This window comes from Eretmochelys imbricata, chromosome 11 (assembly GCF_965152235.1).
Source record: "Eretmochelys imbricata isolate rEreImb1 chromosome 11, rEreImb1.hap1, whole genome shotgun sequence".
NCBI lineage: Eukaryota > Metazoa > Chordata > Testudines > Cheloniidae > Eretmochelys > Eretmochelys imbricata.
The window spans coordinates 41,639,662-41,658,957 of NC_135582.1; the positions used below are offsets into that span (position 1 = coordinate 41,639,662).

The 19,296-nt window shown below is 41.7% G+C and overlaps 1 pseudogene; it reads right to left on the reverse strand.

Annotated features, from left to right (window-relative positions):
- Positions 1-19,296, reverse strand: part of LOC144272389 (dynein axonemal heavy chain 11-like) — a 188,209-nt pseudogene that overhangs the window by 29,601 nt on the left and 139,312 nt on the right.

Sequence of the window (19,296 nt, forward strand, 5' to 3'; positions counted from 1 at the left end):
CCCCAGCCTTGGGCTTCCCTGCATTCGACCACCCAGCCTGAAACTGAAACTCTCTCCAGTACCTCCTCCTCTGGGCTTTGTCCCTTTCCCAGGCCAGGAGGTCACCTGATTCTTTTGTTCTCCAACCCTTTAGCTCTCATCTTGCAGGAGGGAAGGGCCTGGCCATCAGTTTCCAGGAAACAGGGTGTTGGCCATTCTCTGTGACCAGACCCCTGCACACACCTGCACTCTAGGGTTCTGCAATTTCATACACCCTTATCCCACCACCTAGATACTTAAGAAGTACATAGGGGAAACTGAGGCACCCCCACAATATTCAGAGAAAACATTAAGAACAGTCCCACTTCATCACAGCCTCTCACACCCATTGTCAGAGGATTCTGCCTGCTGCCCTGCTTTGTGAAATACAACATAAAAAGCCCATGACAGAAGGGAGACAAGGGTCTAAGCCAATGGTAACACTAGATTAAAACAGCAGCACACAAACATATTGATCTCTTTCTAAATCGTAACCTTGAGCAAGAACTGATATATTGGATTGATTTTAATCAGCTTATCCTTGCGGAAATAGACCTGGGAAGCTCTTGCCACTACTGGCTGATAATGCTCACGAGCCTCATTGATCTTCACTTTGTTGACTTTTGCTTCCAAAATCTGCAATATGTGAGAGATACAGAAACTGTGTGTGAAGAGCTGGACCTGGCCTGACTGGATTCAGTGAGCAGCATTACGACAGAGGCCTTGGGAGAAGCCAGAGGGTTTGCAAATGATGGAAGTAGCAACAACTTTGGGTCTGTTTCTGGAAGGTTCTGAGAGCCTTAGATTCTGCAAGGTTTGAGATGTGACATACTCTCAACTCCCATGACAGTCAATGAGAGCTGAGAGCACTCAGACCCAGCAGGAGGTGCTCACTCTTTGAAGGATCAGGTCCTTGAGGAGGCCACAAGATTAAGAACACCCTGAACTTCTTTTCCCTGCTTCAGTTACTTTTCAAATCATTTTAGGGCATTAGAAATTCAAAGGGCCTCAGCCGAAAATTGTTTTACATGCAGCACTCCCAATAAGGCAATGGAGTTTTGAGTGCGGACATTGCAGGATTGAGTCGCAAATATTTAATTTCAACCCATTTGTTTCTCACTGCTCAAACATTTTAAAAGAAAGAAAGAAAATAAATCAGTGATCACTTTCCCTCAATGGGTATTGTGAACTGAGAATAGAGAGACGACACAGAAAGTATCCAGCTACTATATATGTCCATAGCAAATGCAGCTGCTTGTATCATGCTAGAACATCTGCAGGAACATGACATTCACGCAGACTCACACACATTAGCTTTATACAGAGAACAGTTTTGTTATGAAAGCAACATAAATCTATTTTATAATAGCTTTGTCCACCACCTCCCCTTGCTCTCTTAACATAATTTTAACTGAAGAATACTGTCAAACTGGTCAAAATGGGACAAATCCTCAAGTCCGTCATCATTTTTTACTCAGTCCTTAGTAGTCTGAGTGATGTCATGGTAAAAAATGACTAAGGATTTCAGGATTTCCCTTTTTGCATTAATAGCCACTATGTAATTGTATCTCTTGAGAAAAGGCATGAAGCTACCAAAAGAATGACAGGCGGAAGATGTCAGTGCCTATGTGAAACAGCTAAACTCATTCCAGGCAGAGCTGATCACATTTTGTAAGAGGCACTGCTAGTCTGTAGAAACGAGGCAACAAGGACCTGTGTTTCTATTCCTCTGCACCTTGCGTAGTCATTTACACCAGTGAAAAGTAAGTGGTAGAAATGTTACCATTCCAACTTTGCACTGCTGTAAATGACAGCACAAGGTCCATAGAAATGGACAATCAGGCCCCCAATGTGAATTTTTGCAGAGTTAGAGTCAACCCCTTCCCTGGTTCCTTTACAAGTCTCAGCTAAACTCTCTTCCTAAGGATTCACACTCAACCATTTTTAAAAACAAGTATTCTAAAAGGTTCTTTTAAACTCCAGTCTGTCCCAACAACCTGTTTATAAAGAGTTCTGATGCTTTAGTTTATTTGATGGCTTCTTTTGAAAGAGGCTTTTAATTGAATGTTTGCTATCTACCGCTGTTTCATCAATATAGGCTGCTTCCTGAGGATTTTTACAGGGGAAACTTTGGCACTGATGTATGTTAGTTTAAAGTTATCTAGGAGACGGGTAAAGATGACCTCACAGTAAGACAAATACAAATCTGCAGCTAATGTGCAGATTTGCAATTTACTGGGTTCCTCGGGAACATCTTACTCACAGCCCCCTAAGGAGAGTCCAGGCAGGATGCATCCACACAGGGTACTCAGCTCCAGTCACATTCTCTCATTCTTCCCTCTGACTTCAGGGCTCAGACAAGCCTGACGGAAAAGTAGCCTAGCTGGGGTCACAGCTTTCAGCTCTGTCTAGTCTCACAGCACTTACTGAACCCTCTCCACCTAAGGAAGACCTTCAGAAGTAAGCGTCTCCCTTTTAAAAAGACACTGTCACATGATTAACGTTCCGAGACATTTCTGCAGTTGGTTGTTGATGTTATCTATTCTGAGTTGGCGAAGGGATGGGATAATAGTGTCTCTGTATTCTGATCTGGCTTGAATGCTGATATCCTCAGATTTTTTGGTCAAGTCACTTAATCACCACCTCAGTTTCCCTATCTGTGAAACAGGGGTGAACTACGTATTTTACTACCTAACAGGGACAAACTGAGGATGAATTAATTAGTTTGTAAAGCACTTTGCAGATGAAAAAGAGATGTAAGTGCTACGTATTTATTACTGATATAACATGATATTTCATACTTATGAATGTAATATTTCTCTCTAAACTGCATATGAACCATGACTTTAAAATGCAATGATTTCTAACATTAGCTTCTTGGTTTGCATACTTAGCACTGTTTGCACAAGAGATCCAGTGATGTGCATCAGCATAGCAGAAATTAATATAGAGCTCCAAAATGTGTATGGCATTCATCACTTTCCTGTTACCTTCTTGAGTTCCTCAATTTGCATGAGGTTCATTATGCATCCACTGAAAGGGTTTTCCATACTGGACATATGTTTTTACAGTCAGTTCTGACTACTTAGAGCCAGAGAAAACAGCTCAAGGATTGAATCTGCCTGCCTGCATTTCACTGGAGTAATTCTTGCACTGTTCCCTCCTGTTGTTTTATCTAATCTCCTCAGGCCCTTGGGAGTTAGGTGCCTAGGTGCTTTTTGAAAAACCCACTACCTGCCTATCTGTATCGGTGCCTAAATCCCTTTAAAAATCTGGCCCTTTAGTTTTATGATTGAGCAATGTCAACCAACCAATAACTCAATACAGTGCAATCTCAACATAATTCTAAACCAAACAACATAGAAAAATATCAGTAAGCATTTGGTTCATAAGAAACTATGAAAAGAGATGTGCCAAAGAAAAGCTAATTTTCAGTTAACAGTCACATGTGAAATGTAAAACATCGATCTAATTCTCTTCTTCTTACAGCTTTTATTTTGAATTTATAAAAGGATTTCATTGTGATTAAAACATTTTAGAATTATCAGGGTACAAATTATAGAGAGATTCTACTACACTACATATACATGCAGTTTCACTTATGCAAGTAACTGAGGCTGTTACCCACGGAAAAGAGCTATTAAAAAGAATCTCTGAAACACACTGAGATCCTCACAGATTAATATGCTGAAAAAAGAGGTGATGCAATAAGTATAATTATGAAAGAAAAACGTCTGGTTTTGATCAAAAAGAGCCATTTTCATCTTATCAAAATGATCATTATTGTTGCTGATCTAATTCTTTTCATATTTTACCTTTAGTTCTACTTCTGCTGCTGTGTGTAGTGTTGTTTCCAGCTTTTCAACCAGAAGTGTATCCCAAAGAAATTACTCTTGGCAGCCAAAAGGCGTGCCAGCAATTCATCCTCAAGCATTTTCAACTCAATTTTAAAATAATTTTGCTGCTTTGTGAGTTCAGACTGAAATGAAGATGGCTAGTTTGCAAATCTATATATCAAACAATGTTAACATAGGAAATATTGCATCTCTTTGCTTCAAATACACTGATCTCCTAAACCTTCCTTATAAACCTAGATTTTAGTAATTAAGTTTTGGATTAACATCAAAAGAAAGAAAATGTATAAATTCTGACCTTTTTCTGATTATTATTAAACAGATTTAAATCAGAAAAATTAGCTAATTACTGGCTATAGATTCCATCCTAATAAATGTGAGTTGAACATCCAGATTTATGTCTGACCATATCTTGCTATTATTTCTGTGTGTACCACACACTAGTCATGTCATCCTCTTTCAGGCAAAAACATGCACAAGAGAGAAGAACTCACACACAACATTAATAGCTTCAAAGCCAGGGAAAACCTGAGGCATTATCTCCTTGGTTTAAAGGGGTAGTAGCTAAGCAGACCTAGCCTGGCATGTGGCTTACGAGTACAGACCCTTTATGATTTGCAAAGAATCATGGGCCTAAATGTCAGTCTGAGGGAATTCATGTGGCATGCCTGCCCCACCAACAGCTGCAGAAGCAGCTTGGTGACCTAGCTGGCATTGGTCCTTGGTCTCCAGTTGCAACTTTGCAGTGAGTACAAACTGTAGATTGGGAGCACTAACTTCTCAGCACTTATCTGTGACAAATCTGTGGGGTTCTGAAAGGATTATGCTATCTACAGAAAGTTCCCCAGGCCCCTTCCGTGGTCTGATATCTCCAACTCCCAGCCAGCAGAATCCCACACTTGTTGCGGAGAAGCTGCTGGGGAAGGAGTTGTGCAGGCTATGCTCATAGGTTCTGCCTTGGCATTTTTCATGACCCAGTTCACAAGAGCCATTCGATGCGTTCATTACTTGTTACATTGCTTTATCCCTTTCTCCATTATTTCTCAATTATCAAAGTGTGGCTTCCTCAGTGAGGATTCTGTGCATGCCAATGCCAAAGTACTAACACAGTTATCGTCAGTTATTCTAGAGTAAAAAATGGATGCCACAATTTTTATGACTATAAAATTTGTATTTGTTCCACCTCCAAAAAATCCTTTTTAATGAGACCAAGCATAAAATATTTCAGTTCAAAAGGAGCATTCCAAGATAAGCTTATACATGACATATCCATCTCAAACATAACTAGAGTGTTGCCACCACGGTGCTCAATTGGCAGCATTCAGACTTGGTGTGTGTCCACACCATTGGGCGGGAAGCTTTAGGGCAACATTTTCAAAAGTGTCCAAGTCACTTAGCAGCTCAAGTCCCATTTTCAAAAGTGACTTGGACACTTAGGACCTAAGGCTTATTTAAAGTCAGTGGAACTTAGGGTATGTCTACAATACGAAATTAGGTTGATTTTATAGATGTCAACCTTTAGAAAGAGATTTTATAAAGTTGATTGTGTATGTCCCCACTAACCGCATTAAGTCGGCAGAGTGCGTCCTCAATACATGGCTAGCATCGACAGTCCCCACAGGCTCCGCTGCCCATTGGAATTCTGGGTTAAGCTCCCAATGCCTGATGGGGCAAAAACATTGGTTTTGGGTACATGTCGTCTGTCTCCCCTCCCTCCCTCCGTGAAAGCAATGGCAGACAATTGTTTCACGCCTTTTTTCCTGGGTTACCATGCAGACGCCATAGCACGGCAAGCATGGAGCCAGCTCAGCTCACCGTTGTGAGCATTGTAAACACCTCACGCATTATCCTGCAGTATGCGCAGAACCTGGGTAGGAGCCATAAGCACGAGGATGATTGTGAGGAGGACAGGGACACAGATGTTCCTGAAAGCATGGGATGTGGCATTTGGGACATCATGGCTGAAGTGGGATAGGTTGATACAGTGGAACGCTGATTCTGGGCCCGGACAACAAGCACAGACTGGTAGGATGGCATAGTGTTGCAGGTATAGGATGATTCCCAGTGGTTGCGAAACTTTTGCATGCGTAAGGCCACTTTCATGGAACTTTGTGACTTGCTTTCCCCTGCCCTGAAGTGCAGGAATACCAAGATGAGAGCTGCCTTGACAGTTGAGAAGTGAGTGGCAATAGCCCTGTGGAAGCTTGCAATGCCTGACTGCTACCAGTCAGTTGGGAATCAATTTGGAGTGGACAAATCTACTGTGGGGGCTGCTGTGATTCAAGTAGCCAATGCAATCAGTGACCTTCTGCTAGCAAGGGTAGTGACTCTGGGAAATGTGCAGGTCATAGTGGATGGCTTTGCTGCAATGGGGTTCCCTAACTGTGGTGGGGTGATAGACGGAAGGCATATCCCTATCTTGGCACTGGACCAACTTGCCAATCAGTACCTAAACTGCAAGGGGTACTTCTCAATGGTGCTACAAGCACTGGTGGATCACAAGGGACATTTCACCGACATCAACATGGGATGGCCGGGAAAGGTGCATGATGCTCGCATCTCTAGGAACTCCAGGCTGTTAAAGCAGCTGCAAGAAGGGACTTACTTCCCAGACCAGAAAATTACCATTGCGGATGTTGAAATGCCAATAGTTATCCTTGGGAACCCAGCCTACCCCTTGCTCCCATGGCTCATGAAGCCTTACACAGGCAGCCTGGACAGTAGTAAGGGGCAGTTCAACTATAGGTTGAGCAAGTGCAGAATGGTGGTAGAATGTGCCTTTGGATGTTTAAAAGCTCGCTGGCGCTGTTTGTTGACTAGGTTAGACCTCAGCGCAACCAATATTCCCATTGTTATTGCTGCTTGCTGTGTGCTCCATAATATCTGTGAGAGTAAGGGGGAGACATTTATGGCAGGTTGGGAGTTGAGGCAAATTGCCTGGTGGCCGATTTTGAGCAGCCAGACACCAGGGCGATTAGAAGAGCACAGCTAGGCGCACTGCGCATCAGAGAGGCTTTGAAAATCAGTTTTATGATTGGCCAGGCTATGGTGTGACAGTTGTGTGTGTTTCTCCTTGATGCAAATCCACCCCCTTTGTTGATTTTAATTCCCTGTAAGCCAACCACCCTCCCTGCTTTGATCACAGCTGGCAAAGGAAATAAAGTCTCTATTGTTTTGAAACCATGCATTCTTTCTTTATTAATTAAAAAAAATTAATTAAAAAATTAAATTACATTCATTTACATTAGGGTGACTGATTATATGTCACTCTAAAGAGCAATAACTAACATGAGAAATGTTACAGTAATGCACATACACACCTTGAAGGGTTCTAAGTCTGGTGTTCCCAAATTGACAACGTGTGCCAACAACTGATCTTCTAAATCAGCTTGAGTAACAGTGAAATTGATTAAAGTGTTCTGGGCCTGGCTTTTGTAATGGGGATTTGCAAACTGTGTGTGGTGGATCAGCCAGAATTTAGGGTGAAACTTACATTCCTTATCCCCTACTCTGATATAACTGTATGCAGGTGGGGAGAGTGGAGGTGAAGGAAAGGAACATGACAGCAGGAAATAATTGTACTTCTGAAGAAATAAAATGTGAGTGAGAGGGAAAGTAGCTTGACTGAAAAGTGAATGGGATGCCTGGCTCAGTTATTCAACAAGACCGAAAGAGACTTGTAGCGTGTATTGGAACAGAAAGTGTGCATTTCAAAAGTCATTCACATTCAGAATTGCAACCAAAATATAATTAGTAGCAGTAACTTTGTGAGTCTCAACATACCAGGAAATCCCTTCTTGAATCAAATGCCTCCCGAGGGAGTGAGAAATTAAAGCTGCCTTTCCACTCTGAGCTGCTGCACACCAGTATCAGTAGTCAGCATAAGGAGGATTCTGCATGTAGTTGCCCTGTGGGAGAGTCATGAAAAAACACCCTCCTGAGTGCAGCCAGTTTCAGTGCTGTAAAGCGCCAATGTAGACAGTGCCCCAGCGTTGGGAGCTGCGCCCCTCGTGGAGGTGGTTTTTTTAAAGAGCTGGGAGAGCTCTGCCGCGACCACCCAAGCCACGTTAAAGCGCTGACATGGCAGCGCTTTAGCATTCCCAGTGTAGACTAGCCTTCAGGAAGGCTGCTCTCAAAAGGTAGACAATCTGAGAAGTAAGATTTAAAGTTAGGTGGGGAAATTAAGATAACAAGAGAAAAAAGGTGAAAGGATCAGGACAGGATGAAGTGAGCTGTAGCTCACGAAAGCTCATGCTCAAATAAATTGGTTAGTCTCTAAGGTGCCACAAGGACTCCTTTTCTTTTTGCGAATACAGACTAACACGGCTGTTACTCTGAAACCTGACAGGAATGTGGGGATTGTGATGACTCTACTTTGTTCCTCAATTTGACCTGTTTGATTAGGGCTCTCACAGCTGCTGTAATTAGAACTAAATTTCAAGAGTCAGGAATTCATTACTGTGGCTCACTAACTACTTTCTCCCAGTATGATTAAAGAGCAGAGAAAAGGAACTGAAAGAATTTTATGCTATTCCATTAATAGTTCTCTCTTGCCTAAATTGTAGGTAAGAGCTGCATTATGGCAACTTTCCCAGGGTTGCATGATTTAAAGAGATTAGACAAGCCAGGTAACGTAACAAGCTAGCGTGCATGATCCCTATAGTTAGAAACAATCTTGGGCAATAGAGGGAATGACCATGAGAGATGGGATATTCTCATTCTCCAGCAGGGCCATGGGATGGAAGGGAGAATCCCTGGTAGTTGCACAAAGGGATGTAGGTGCAGCTAAACCAGAGGGAGGGAAAGGGTTCAGGATTATAATGGGGAGGAGGGGGAAATGCCACTAGACTAAAAGGGGAGTGAATAGCTGAGAAACCCACTCATATTAGCATGTCTCTATCTCAGAGAGGTGGGTACATGACTTGAATGGAAGGGGAGATAGCTCCCTATGTCAAAATAGTGAAATAAAGAAATCAGGTTAATAAAGTGGAGGATATGGATCCCTTCCAGCCACTCCTCCTCTTGGGGAGAGGAGCATTACTAAATGTGGCCTATTTTTGACCCATGCGGCAGCACACAGGTTGGTATAACCCCTCCGGTGCTACAGTAGGGAATTGAGGAAGATTCCATGGTGTGGTGGGGAACACTACTCATCTGGGTCTCACAAGGTCCCCGGGTAGTACAGCCAGGACTGTGCAGATAGAACCTGGCCCAAACTTTAGTCTTCCCCTGTCAGGTGTGCATGCGTGTAAAGCCACACAGGGAAGGGTTAAGCAGCTGGAAGATGCAGCTGGGCCCAACAGTTCAGGGGCCTTGCAGTACCCAGATGGTAGCACACCCAATCACACATGTGCTAGAGAACTTTGATGAAAAGATCCATTAAATATAGATAAACACAAGTGGAGAGATGGCTGATGACATGATAACAAACTGATTTACCTTCCTTTCTTTAGCATATGCCTTCCAAGTAGTTGGTTAAGTACAGGATCAATGGTTACGTCGAGTTCTCTATCAAAACAGGATCTCCAGCAACAACTACCTGCTGTATAATATCAACATACCTGTAAAAATCCACAGGGGTCGGGGGAGACATGGACACAATGCTGAAGATGCTAATAGACAGCTCAGTTAGTTATTTCACTGGATACTTTGATATACTTACAGTAAGAAAACAGTTTAGTAGAGTTTTTAATGCTTCCTGGGATATAAAGAAAACAGTTCAGGATAAAATTTGCCCCCGCACCACTTTAGTAGCTCAACAAATAAATGTTTCTATTCCTACTAATTCTGATAGCTGCCAACTAGCTTTTATCCTGCCTGACTCAAATGGACGACTTTCAAATCTGAGCCATATCTGCTTTTTATCCATTTGATCCCCCTGGAGCGGGGGGTCAATCAATAGAGGCCAATGTTCATCGTTTGTAAGAATAGTGGCATTTTGTGTGGACGTGTATCGCTGGGCAAGCCTTCATTGTTCCATTTAGCAATTGTTGCATCATCCGTCAGCATGGAGATTGGAGCAAGACCTTCTGTCATTGGAATGGGGACCTAAAGTAATAAAGGTTAACTTTTAAATTGCTAGTTTCAATGGCTTGTGTGTGACAATATCTTTTCACACATATTTGTAATGCATGTAAAGAAAAAACTGCATCAACAGGAAAAAAATGCAGCATGCTTCTTAACTTTGTACGAATCAACACATGAATGTAAGAACTTGGGTTATAATTTTAAACAGTCAAAAGACAGGGAATACACAAATTAAGATTTTCATAGTGATCTCAACTCTCCAGTGCTGCACATATGGAAAACAATTTGACTGTCTGTGTAACATTCATTGAAGTATTTTAGAGTTATACGTACAAGGGCAGAAGAGTAGTCACTTATATTAAACCTTTAGCTGTATAATCAGCACCTGGTGGGCCAATTTCCACTCTCAGCTCCGCTGTCTCACAGCTATAAGAAATCCTGTGTCTTCAAATACGTTACTGCAGGCTTAAGGTGGTATAACAGAGCAGAATTTAGCTCTCCACATGCCACATGGGCACGTTATGATGAAGACCTCTGCTTTTTGTACATCCTGACTGTAGAGGGTTTAAAATTATGGCCTGAACATTATTACATTAATATAAATGTGTATATTTTATTCCCATGTTTTTTAAAAAAAAGGGAGATTCAGGCCCAAATTTTGCCCTGTATTAGCACAAAGTTGATCTAACACTGGCTTAACCAGCCCATAGAGGAGACGTAATCAATTATTTTTTGTCAAGGTCTAAATTTCTTGGTCAAGGTCCAGACTCCAAAAAAAAATAATACAAAAATAAAATTAAGAATAAGAATAAGAGAATAAAAAGATTTTGTGGTCTGTCCAAAAGCGTCTGGTGGTCCAGATTTGGTCCACAGTCTGCCTATTGATTACCCTTGCCCCAGAGGATTCCTCCAGTGTGAGGGAATCCGTGGGTAGCACAGAGCTACTTTACTGTTCCTTTGGCACCCACTATTCCACCCATTGTTGCAAAGAGTATATCTGGGGAAATGGAGGAATGGTTCTTTATACACTGAAAGTCCTTCATTGCTAGGATGGTCCCTTGATGTTCTTGGGAGCCTGAATAATAATTTAGAGTAGCCCCCAGACTGCTCTAATTTACTGAGGCCAGCCTGGCATCCAGACAGCCCCAGACAGCAGTCTAAGGCCAACTTTGCACTCTCCTGAGTTGTGCCTAGCACTCTCTCTGGTCAAAGCACATGATTCACAAAACCCTAATTACTATACTGCTTTCACTGTGAGCTTCCACATTTTCACAGACAAAAGGTACTGTATGGAACTCCACAGTGAAATTGCAGCACAAAACACTGGTATTATGTAATTATAATATTTTATAATATCTTAAATAAGCTTATTACTTTAAACTTACGCTAAGGGAGTCATAATAGAAACATCTCAAACAAATTAGTTAATCATATAAAACACTATATGTAACTTTTTATTTCGCTCTTTCTTTCTCATTCTTTGTAATTAGCTTGGAGACTGGCCCTCAGTCAAAACTAGCCACCTGGAAAGTTTCAGCTTGTAACATTTAGCTTTTTGTGAGTCATAAATGTGCAAAAAAGACTTTTTTACAATAGAAAAAACACCTTTTTTCCCCATCCTTGCATAATTCAATACCAATGAATGGTTTTTACTCAGGCTTGCAAAAAAAAAAAAAAATCACATTTCAACTGAAACCAAGCATGAAAAATTTCAGATGTAAAGGAAATTTTCATCTGAAGGAAAGTTATGCGCATGAGACAACAGCAGGTTCAGATGGACGTCTCAATGCAACCTTAACTATAGCATTCACCATGAAGCCAGTGTTATAACTGAACACTAAATCTTGCTCTGTGCTGCACTGGTGCACAGCGGAGGGACAAGAATAGAGTATTAACAGCCTGTCCCCCTCATGCAAGCAGCAGGGAAGCTTCTCTCCACAGCACTCAGCAGAATCCTGGCCGGACCTGACAATTGCCCTGGGTTGCAAATCATTTCCCCAAGGTCTGTGGGTTAGTCTGCATGTCTAGCCCACATCAGCTAGTGAATATGTTTCAAACAACAGCAAGCACTAGCCAGCGACCTCATTTGCTCTTGTTCAGGAGTGCACTTTGTTGATTTATTATTTCCAAATGTACCTTCCTATACAATGAGATATTTGCAGAAAGTAGAGTTAAGCTACATAGTGAGTCAACAGCTAAAAAAGGAAATACAGCAGATGTTGGATTTTTTTGATTAATTGTACTTTTAAAAAAATAAACAGTATGAGCACTTCAATTACGAAGGCGTGTGCAAGTCTTGACTTAGCCTCTAGTTTGCCAAGTAAGGCATCCACAGGTTTTGAACTAGCCAATATCTATTTGCAAATGAACCAGCATAAGAAATAAAAGCTGCAGGTCGGAGCATATCTCCACACAGAATTTGCTCTTGTTCACGATCCTGAGGGACTGACTGAACCCATCTGACATCTTTGGACTAGAATACAAGGATGAAAGAGCCTTGTTAATTAATTGTTTACAAACAAATTGCTGAAAGGAAGTCCTCATTGTTCTGGGAGCATGTGGGGTTACTCTCACGTGTTAGAAACAAGACAAATAGTTTGGAGTTTGCACATAGCAAGCCTCAAACAATTCTGTTGCACAAAATATCCTGTGTTCAACATTATGTTGATCTCAAAAGCAGGTTGCTTTTGGCAGTGCGGGGGGGCAAGATCCAGTCAATAGCATAGTAGTAGAGGGATAGCTATGCAGCATAGATGCAAGACTTTCTAGGGAAGGGCTTAAAGCTTCATCTTGAGTCTGGTTGGCTTTGGGGATTGGTAATATCTCTGATATCCAGATGACTTGTGAAAAATCAACTCAGGGCATTAGTGGTGGAAAAGTTGTTGAAAATGGCTGTTTGGTGATTTATATGGAATGAGTTGGTGGCCTCAGTTCTGTGATTAGCAGGCAGATGACCACAGCATTATTGGCACCAATCAGAGGCCAAAGACGGAATGGATACAGAGACAGAACTAACTTTTCGGCCCTAGAGATGATCTTGTGTGTCAGGGCTCAGGGACACTGGTGGAGTGGCAGGGGAAACTTACACTGCCATTGGCTGTTTCAGGGCTTGATCTTGCATTCAGTAAAGTCAATAAGAGACTTGCTATTGACTGCAACTGGTGCACAATTGATCCCGTGTTCCTTTTCCTGTGGCTAGACAACTTCAGCTTCCAAGACTGTGCATTCAGTACTTTCCACCAGGAATTAGAAGAGAAAACACAAGCACTGGTTATTTGTTAGTATACTAATGATTTTCAGGATGAAATTCCATTTAGTCTAAAAAAAACCAGTACACATATTAACGTAATAGAAAGATCCACTTATGTAGCACTTATGTAGCACTTGCTCAAAGGGAGTTTTGGGAAAGATTACCTTTCTAGTCTTTGCCAGGTCAATGTGCAACTATGACTGCAGCAAGGGCTTTGGCATAAAGCAAATAAAATAATATGTTCTCAGCAAAAATTAAGATGAAAAGAAATCAATCCTCTTGCTCTCTAGGGATATGGTCTAAGAGTATTCACTTCATACAGGCCACGCAACAACCATCCAAAGGTAACAGCTTTGGGTCATTACTGACCTTGATTGAATTTGATACAATTATGTACAGGTGATAGACTCAGTATCCCACCACCAATCCCTTGAGCTATCCAGTCTCTTCACTGAACTGTTGCTTTGAGAGGTGCCTGGTGAAGGACTTGCCATTAAAATTCACCTGACTGTCATCTTCATCTAGTGAACAACTCACCTTTTCTTTCCTTTCATCTCCATCTCCTCCTTTAGATTATATTCCATTATACGCCTCCCCTTTTCATCTCTCTGTTGCTATTCCAGTGCTTGTCAACCACAGCAGGGGGTCATGGTGGAACCAAACAATATGAGACATTAGGCGGAAGAAAATAATATCTGATGCTCCAGAATAACCATTTATTGCAATAATTTTGAAAGGTCTGCTGTATTAGATCCTTTATTATTCTGTATTATGTATGTGGTTTAATTTTAGAGGCATTAGTTTCTCACTAAAATATACTATACTTTCAATTCAATTGGGATGTTAACATTTTAAATTATTTGATTTTGCTTCTTTAAACAGGAACAGTGGGCCTTTTGCATTCTCCTTCAGGCAATCAATCCTTCTAGAAATGCTGTGCTTTATTTTAAGTTCTGCCAGAGAGACTGAGCAATATAAATTTACGTAATAACAAATAGATCTTTTATTTTTGAAGGTCCACATATTTGGTTATCTAAGTCAGCTTCAAACGACTGGCTCAAATTGCACAACACCCATAATGCCAGTAAACTATAGCAAGAGATTCCCCAAATGAATTTTAACATGGAATAAAATATCTGAAAAAAATATATAAGGTAAAAATCTAGATGGGTGATGAATGAAAAATCCATCAGTGAATATGGATTCCCCTGAGCCAAACTGAATCAACAGACAGTATGGATTTTTGATAATTCATGGGTTTGCCATTATTTTTTCTCTCTCAAATAATACCCACTGACTGCACATCTCAGAGAGCTAATTAGAGAATTATCATATTACTTAACTAAGTAGCCCAAACTATTATTCTGTATGTACCCCAAGCAAGGGCAGTATCATTAGCACTGTTTAATTGTTGCAAATAAAGCGATGGCATCTTATTAAATCATCGTCATGGTCAATACCTAAGATTCACTAGATCCATTCTTTTAATGTTCTTGGATATGTTAGTTACTAGGTAATCTTACAGTTAATATATACCACAGTGAAGCAAAATATAAGAAAATGTAAAGGTCAAAAACATGCTTCTATTATGAAAAAAATGAATGATAATGACATAATTTTTTCAGCTCATCAGGTTCTTTGCTAAGTGCCTCTGTTATTGCCAGATCAGTAGTGTATAACAAAGAAATGCTTTCTGTAGGCTGCTTCATTAGCCTGCCCTGTAGGACCTCACCTCCAGACCTTTCACTAATCTGTTGGCCAGCTCAATAGTCTTGTTAGTTCTATTCACTTCTTCCTGGCAGCGGATTTTCTCAGCTGTAGCTCTGAAAGGCAGTGGTTAAGGCAGCCAGGTTTGTGTCTAGTGCCTTCAAATAAAAACAGTAAGAAACAACTTTGGACATTGTAAGACCAAGTAAAAATATTTCTGCTGTCTTATTTTATATTTCTGAAAGTTAAATTATGCACTGTGAGAAAGATGTAAACACGACTGCTCTTAGCATCCTTTCCCAAGTCACACCATCAGATGGTACAGTTGGAAAGCAGTAGGAAAAAAATGTGGCAGTTCTTGTAATTTTTGCTATTTGTTCAAAACAGCATTAAAAAAAGAAACGACAGATTTGATCTCATAAGAGGGAAAGAAGACTGACCATTTTTCAGAAAGGTATCTCAAATTTAGCAAGCTTTAATACCATGTATTTCTTATAAGATTGCATACTTTATAGGAGGTGTCAAAAACACTCTGCAGAGAGCTCCATTTGGAAACTAAAGAGAACAGACAGGTTTAATGAGGAGGGGTAAAAATTTGCTAAACAGCATACACGACAAAGTTAGCTTGACATAAGTCACCTTGCGTCAACCTATTGGCGTAGGTGTCTATGCTCAAATTTGTCTTTGGCTGACATAAGCGCCCAGTTACAGTGACACAATAAGCAGCTCTCCCTTGTGTGCAACTGCCCAACCCACCATGGAACTCCACGTACTAGATGCATTCCCGCTTGGGGTAGACAGGAAGCATCGGATCCCCTGGGCCTGTGGGGAGAAGAGACTGTGCAGGTGTAGCACAGACCAGCCATAGAAATATGGGCAGCTACGCACAGACTGCATGGGGGATGCAGGTAAAGGGATAAGATAGGGATCAGCAGCAGTGCCGTGTGAAATCAACATCGGGGGAGGGCTCCAGCCATGCCATGAGCCAGGACCATTTCACATATGTTTACACAGCTCACGGACACGAGCCTTGCAGTCAGGTTGATGGTCTTGGGGGTAGTGGGACACAAGCTAACATTCTAAAAATCACTGTGCAGACAACACTTTGAAGTTGTGGCTCAGGCTGGACTGTGGGCTGTGAAGCCTAGGGATGGGGTGGCGGGAGCTTCAGAGCCCGAGCCACAACTTTCAAGAGTTGCCTACATATCTATTTTTAGAGCACTAACAGGAGCCCTGCTAACCCAAGTCTATTGATCCAGGCTGGAGGCTTGCTTCCACAGACTGTATAGAGATACCTTTCATGATTCTAGCCGGTGTCACCAGCTGAACACAGACGAGTCCAATGAAGGGGAAGGGACCTCAGGTAAGTGTCGCATGCATGTTTCCTCACAATATTTAAATGTAGAGCTGGCAACTAGCCCATCCGCAAGTTAACAAGACACAGATATCAACTTCTTCTTGTTTTACTCATGTGAGAAGAGGTAATCGTACAACAATCAGAGGTAGGGTTGGTATCGGCTTTTCACTCCCCTGTTGGGTTCAGCAGGGAAAAGGGAAGTGGATGTAGAGCAGGTTGCGTATGTACAGTAGAACCTCAGAGTTACAAACACCTCAGGAATGGAAGTCATTCGTAGCTCTGAAATGTTTGTAACTCTGAACAAAACATTATGGTTGTTCTTTCAAAAGTTTACAGCTGAACACTGACTTAATACAGCTTTGAAACTTTATTATGCAGAAGAAAAATGCTGCTTTTAACCACCTTAATTTAAATGAAACAAGCACTGAAGAGTTTCCTTACCTTGTCTAATCTTTTTTTAAACTTTTTTTTTTTTAAAGGAGTTTACATTGAACACAGCACTGTATTGTATTTGCTTTTTTGGTCTCTGCTGCCTGATTGCGTACTTCCAGTTCCAAATGAGGTGTGTGGTCGACTAGTCAGTTCATAACTCTGGTGTTTGTAACTCTGAGGTTCTACTGTACATAGGGATGTCCCTTGTATCCTCCTGGAAGATCATGCTGTAACTTTCATGGAGATTCTTTGCAGTCCTCTCTGGAAAGTGTCTAAGAATGGCTGCCTTATTTCTTCCTCCAGAATAGGACACTTACCCATACCACTCTGCAATGAGTTTGGCTGCAGTAAACAAGCTAGTGACATACAGACCCAGATAGCTTTGAGACACCAGGAGCAGCTGTGTTCTCTGTGCCTTTGTTATAGTCAGAAGTGAGATAGCAGCTAAAGCCACCACAGCTTGTGGAAAAGTAATGACAGTCTTCAGTACCATTGCCCTATTGTTGTACCCAGGGAATAGGAACCAAAACTGTATTGTTTCTTGCAAACGCCCATGGCCCTGGCAGGCCACAGTCACCATGGCTGGGGCAGAAGAGCAGCAAAGCAGGAATTGATTAATGACCGTACAGACTTGCATGACAATGACCCCCACTGAGACCCCAAAATGATTTCACATTGACAAGTAGCAATGTGGCATTGCACGTTTGTAGACTGCAATTGCCACTCAGGTCTCCACTGTCAGTGCAGCTCTCATTCTGGTATCCCTGCACTGAAGGGCTCGGATGAGCTCAGCTGATATACCCAGGAATGTTGCCTTTCACAGCCAGAAGCTTGGTGTCCCAAACCTGCATTATGATGAGATCCCACCAGTCAGTGCTCATTTCTTAGGCCCAGAAGCAGCACTCCACCATCTGCAGCTGCTTTGTGAACTCTACCGATAACCTTCAGTTGTTTTTCACCATGACTTCAATAAATCATCCTCGATAATAAACCATTGTTATATCCTCCATTGTTGAGGAAATTGTTATATCCTCCATCCTTCCTATGGGTCCGCAAATCAGGTAAATCACATGTCCTGTTTGCAATGTTCATGAGAATAGTGCCGAACTCTGTGGGTTCCATGTTTCTGTCAGAGATAGTTGACACTAAAAAGTGCTACAGGGGTTTGTGGGATTAAAAAAAGAGGTGCAAAAACTATGGGATGACATTATCAGATGAAGAAAGTTGCATACTGGGAAGTTGACCCCTAGCGGCCAGAGATTCCTGGGCAACTCATTTCTACCCCACAACACTGTGTGAATAGTTCCCAAAAGACATTATGTCAGATGGCAGCGCCTGGCACGTTGGAATACCTACCGATGGTGTTCCACATTTTGCATCGACAAGCATTCCTGGTAAATGCATGCAGTATCCATGCAAGCAACCAAGATAAATAAGCACAAACTTCAGTGGCTGGATGCCGCTGTAACTTGTGTCAATCAAAGTTTGTAGTTGTAGCCATGGCCTTAATAAATAAATAAATTGTCAATGGGATTTAGGCTCCTAAGTCCCCAAGTCACTTTTGAAAAGTGGCTTACTTGGGTGTTTTGAACATTCTGCCTAAGATTTGGAAAGAGGAAGTAACTTGGGTCATGATCCAGCAATGCACTTAAACACGCTCTCAACTGTATGCATGAATAGACCTGTTGGATCAGAGCCTCTGTTGTTCCCAGAGGAAGGAGTGGGAGAGAGAGAGTTCAGCACAGATGGCTGGGCGTGCACACTAGTGAAAGCATGATTTCCAACTCAGGAGCGTTACATCAAAGGAACACAAATGACTCCAAGAGGAGAAGTGTAGAATGACTTGGCTAGTGAATGGGTTGATGTGCTATTAATAAATGTGTAGAGAAATTTTGAAAGCCAAAAAGGCAATTCTAAATTGTACCGCAAGGCCCCAGAGCCAGTGAAGCACTTAAACAGGGGTGAAATTTGGAACATGTGCATACTCCCGTTGGCTGGGATCTGGGATTTAAACCCTAAAAATACTGCAATTGTCCAGTATGAGATTTCATAACTATAACTTGAAGCAGAATTTTGTCTTTTTTGCTGATGGTGAAATCAGGTGACTTAAGAACGCCATGTTTCAACCCCAGTTCTGCCACTCACTTGCTCTGTATATCATGGGAAAAATCAAACCCTTCCTGTGCTGTGATTTGCCCCTCTGCAAAATGATGATGATGATAATAGTTAGCTACCTCACTGGGGTGTTGTAAGGCTTCATTCATTAACGGTCATATTGAAATCCCTGTGGCATTATAGGAGGGTAATGTATATAATACAGAACGCATGTGGCTGACACAGAAATTGTATTGGCATGAGTTTGGCATGACCAAGTGAGTTATACAACACAAACATTCCTAACAAGAGCTGTTACATATATTTCAGATAAGGAACAATATAACTTTTATACCATACCACACCACCATATTTAGGGTCAGATCCCCAGGTATATCAAGCAGCACTCAGAGCACAGAGGAGTGAAAGGCTAGGGGTAAAGGTGGTTTTCTGCTACCTTCCTGTCCCCTGCATGGGGCATATTAGCGCAGCCTCAGGTCAGGCAGGATTGCCCAGGCACGTTGGCCCAGCTCCTCTTAGATATTTAGGCATCCAAT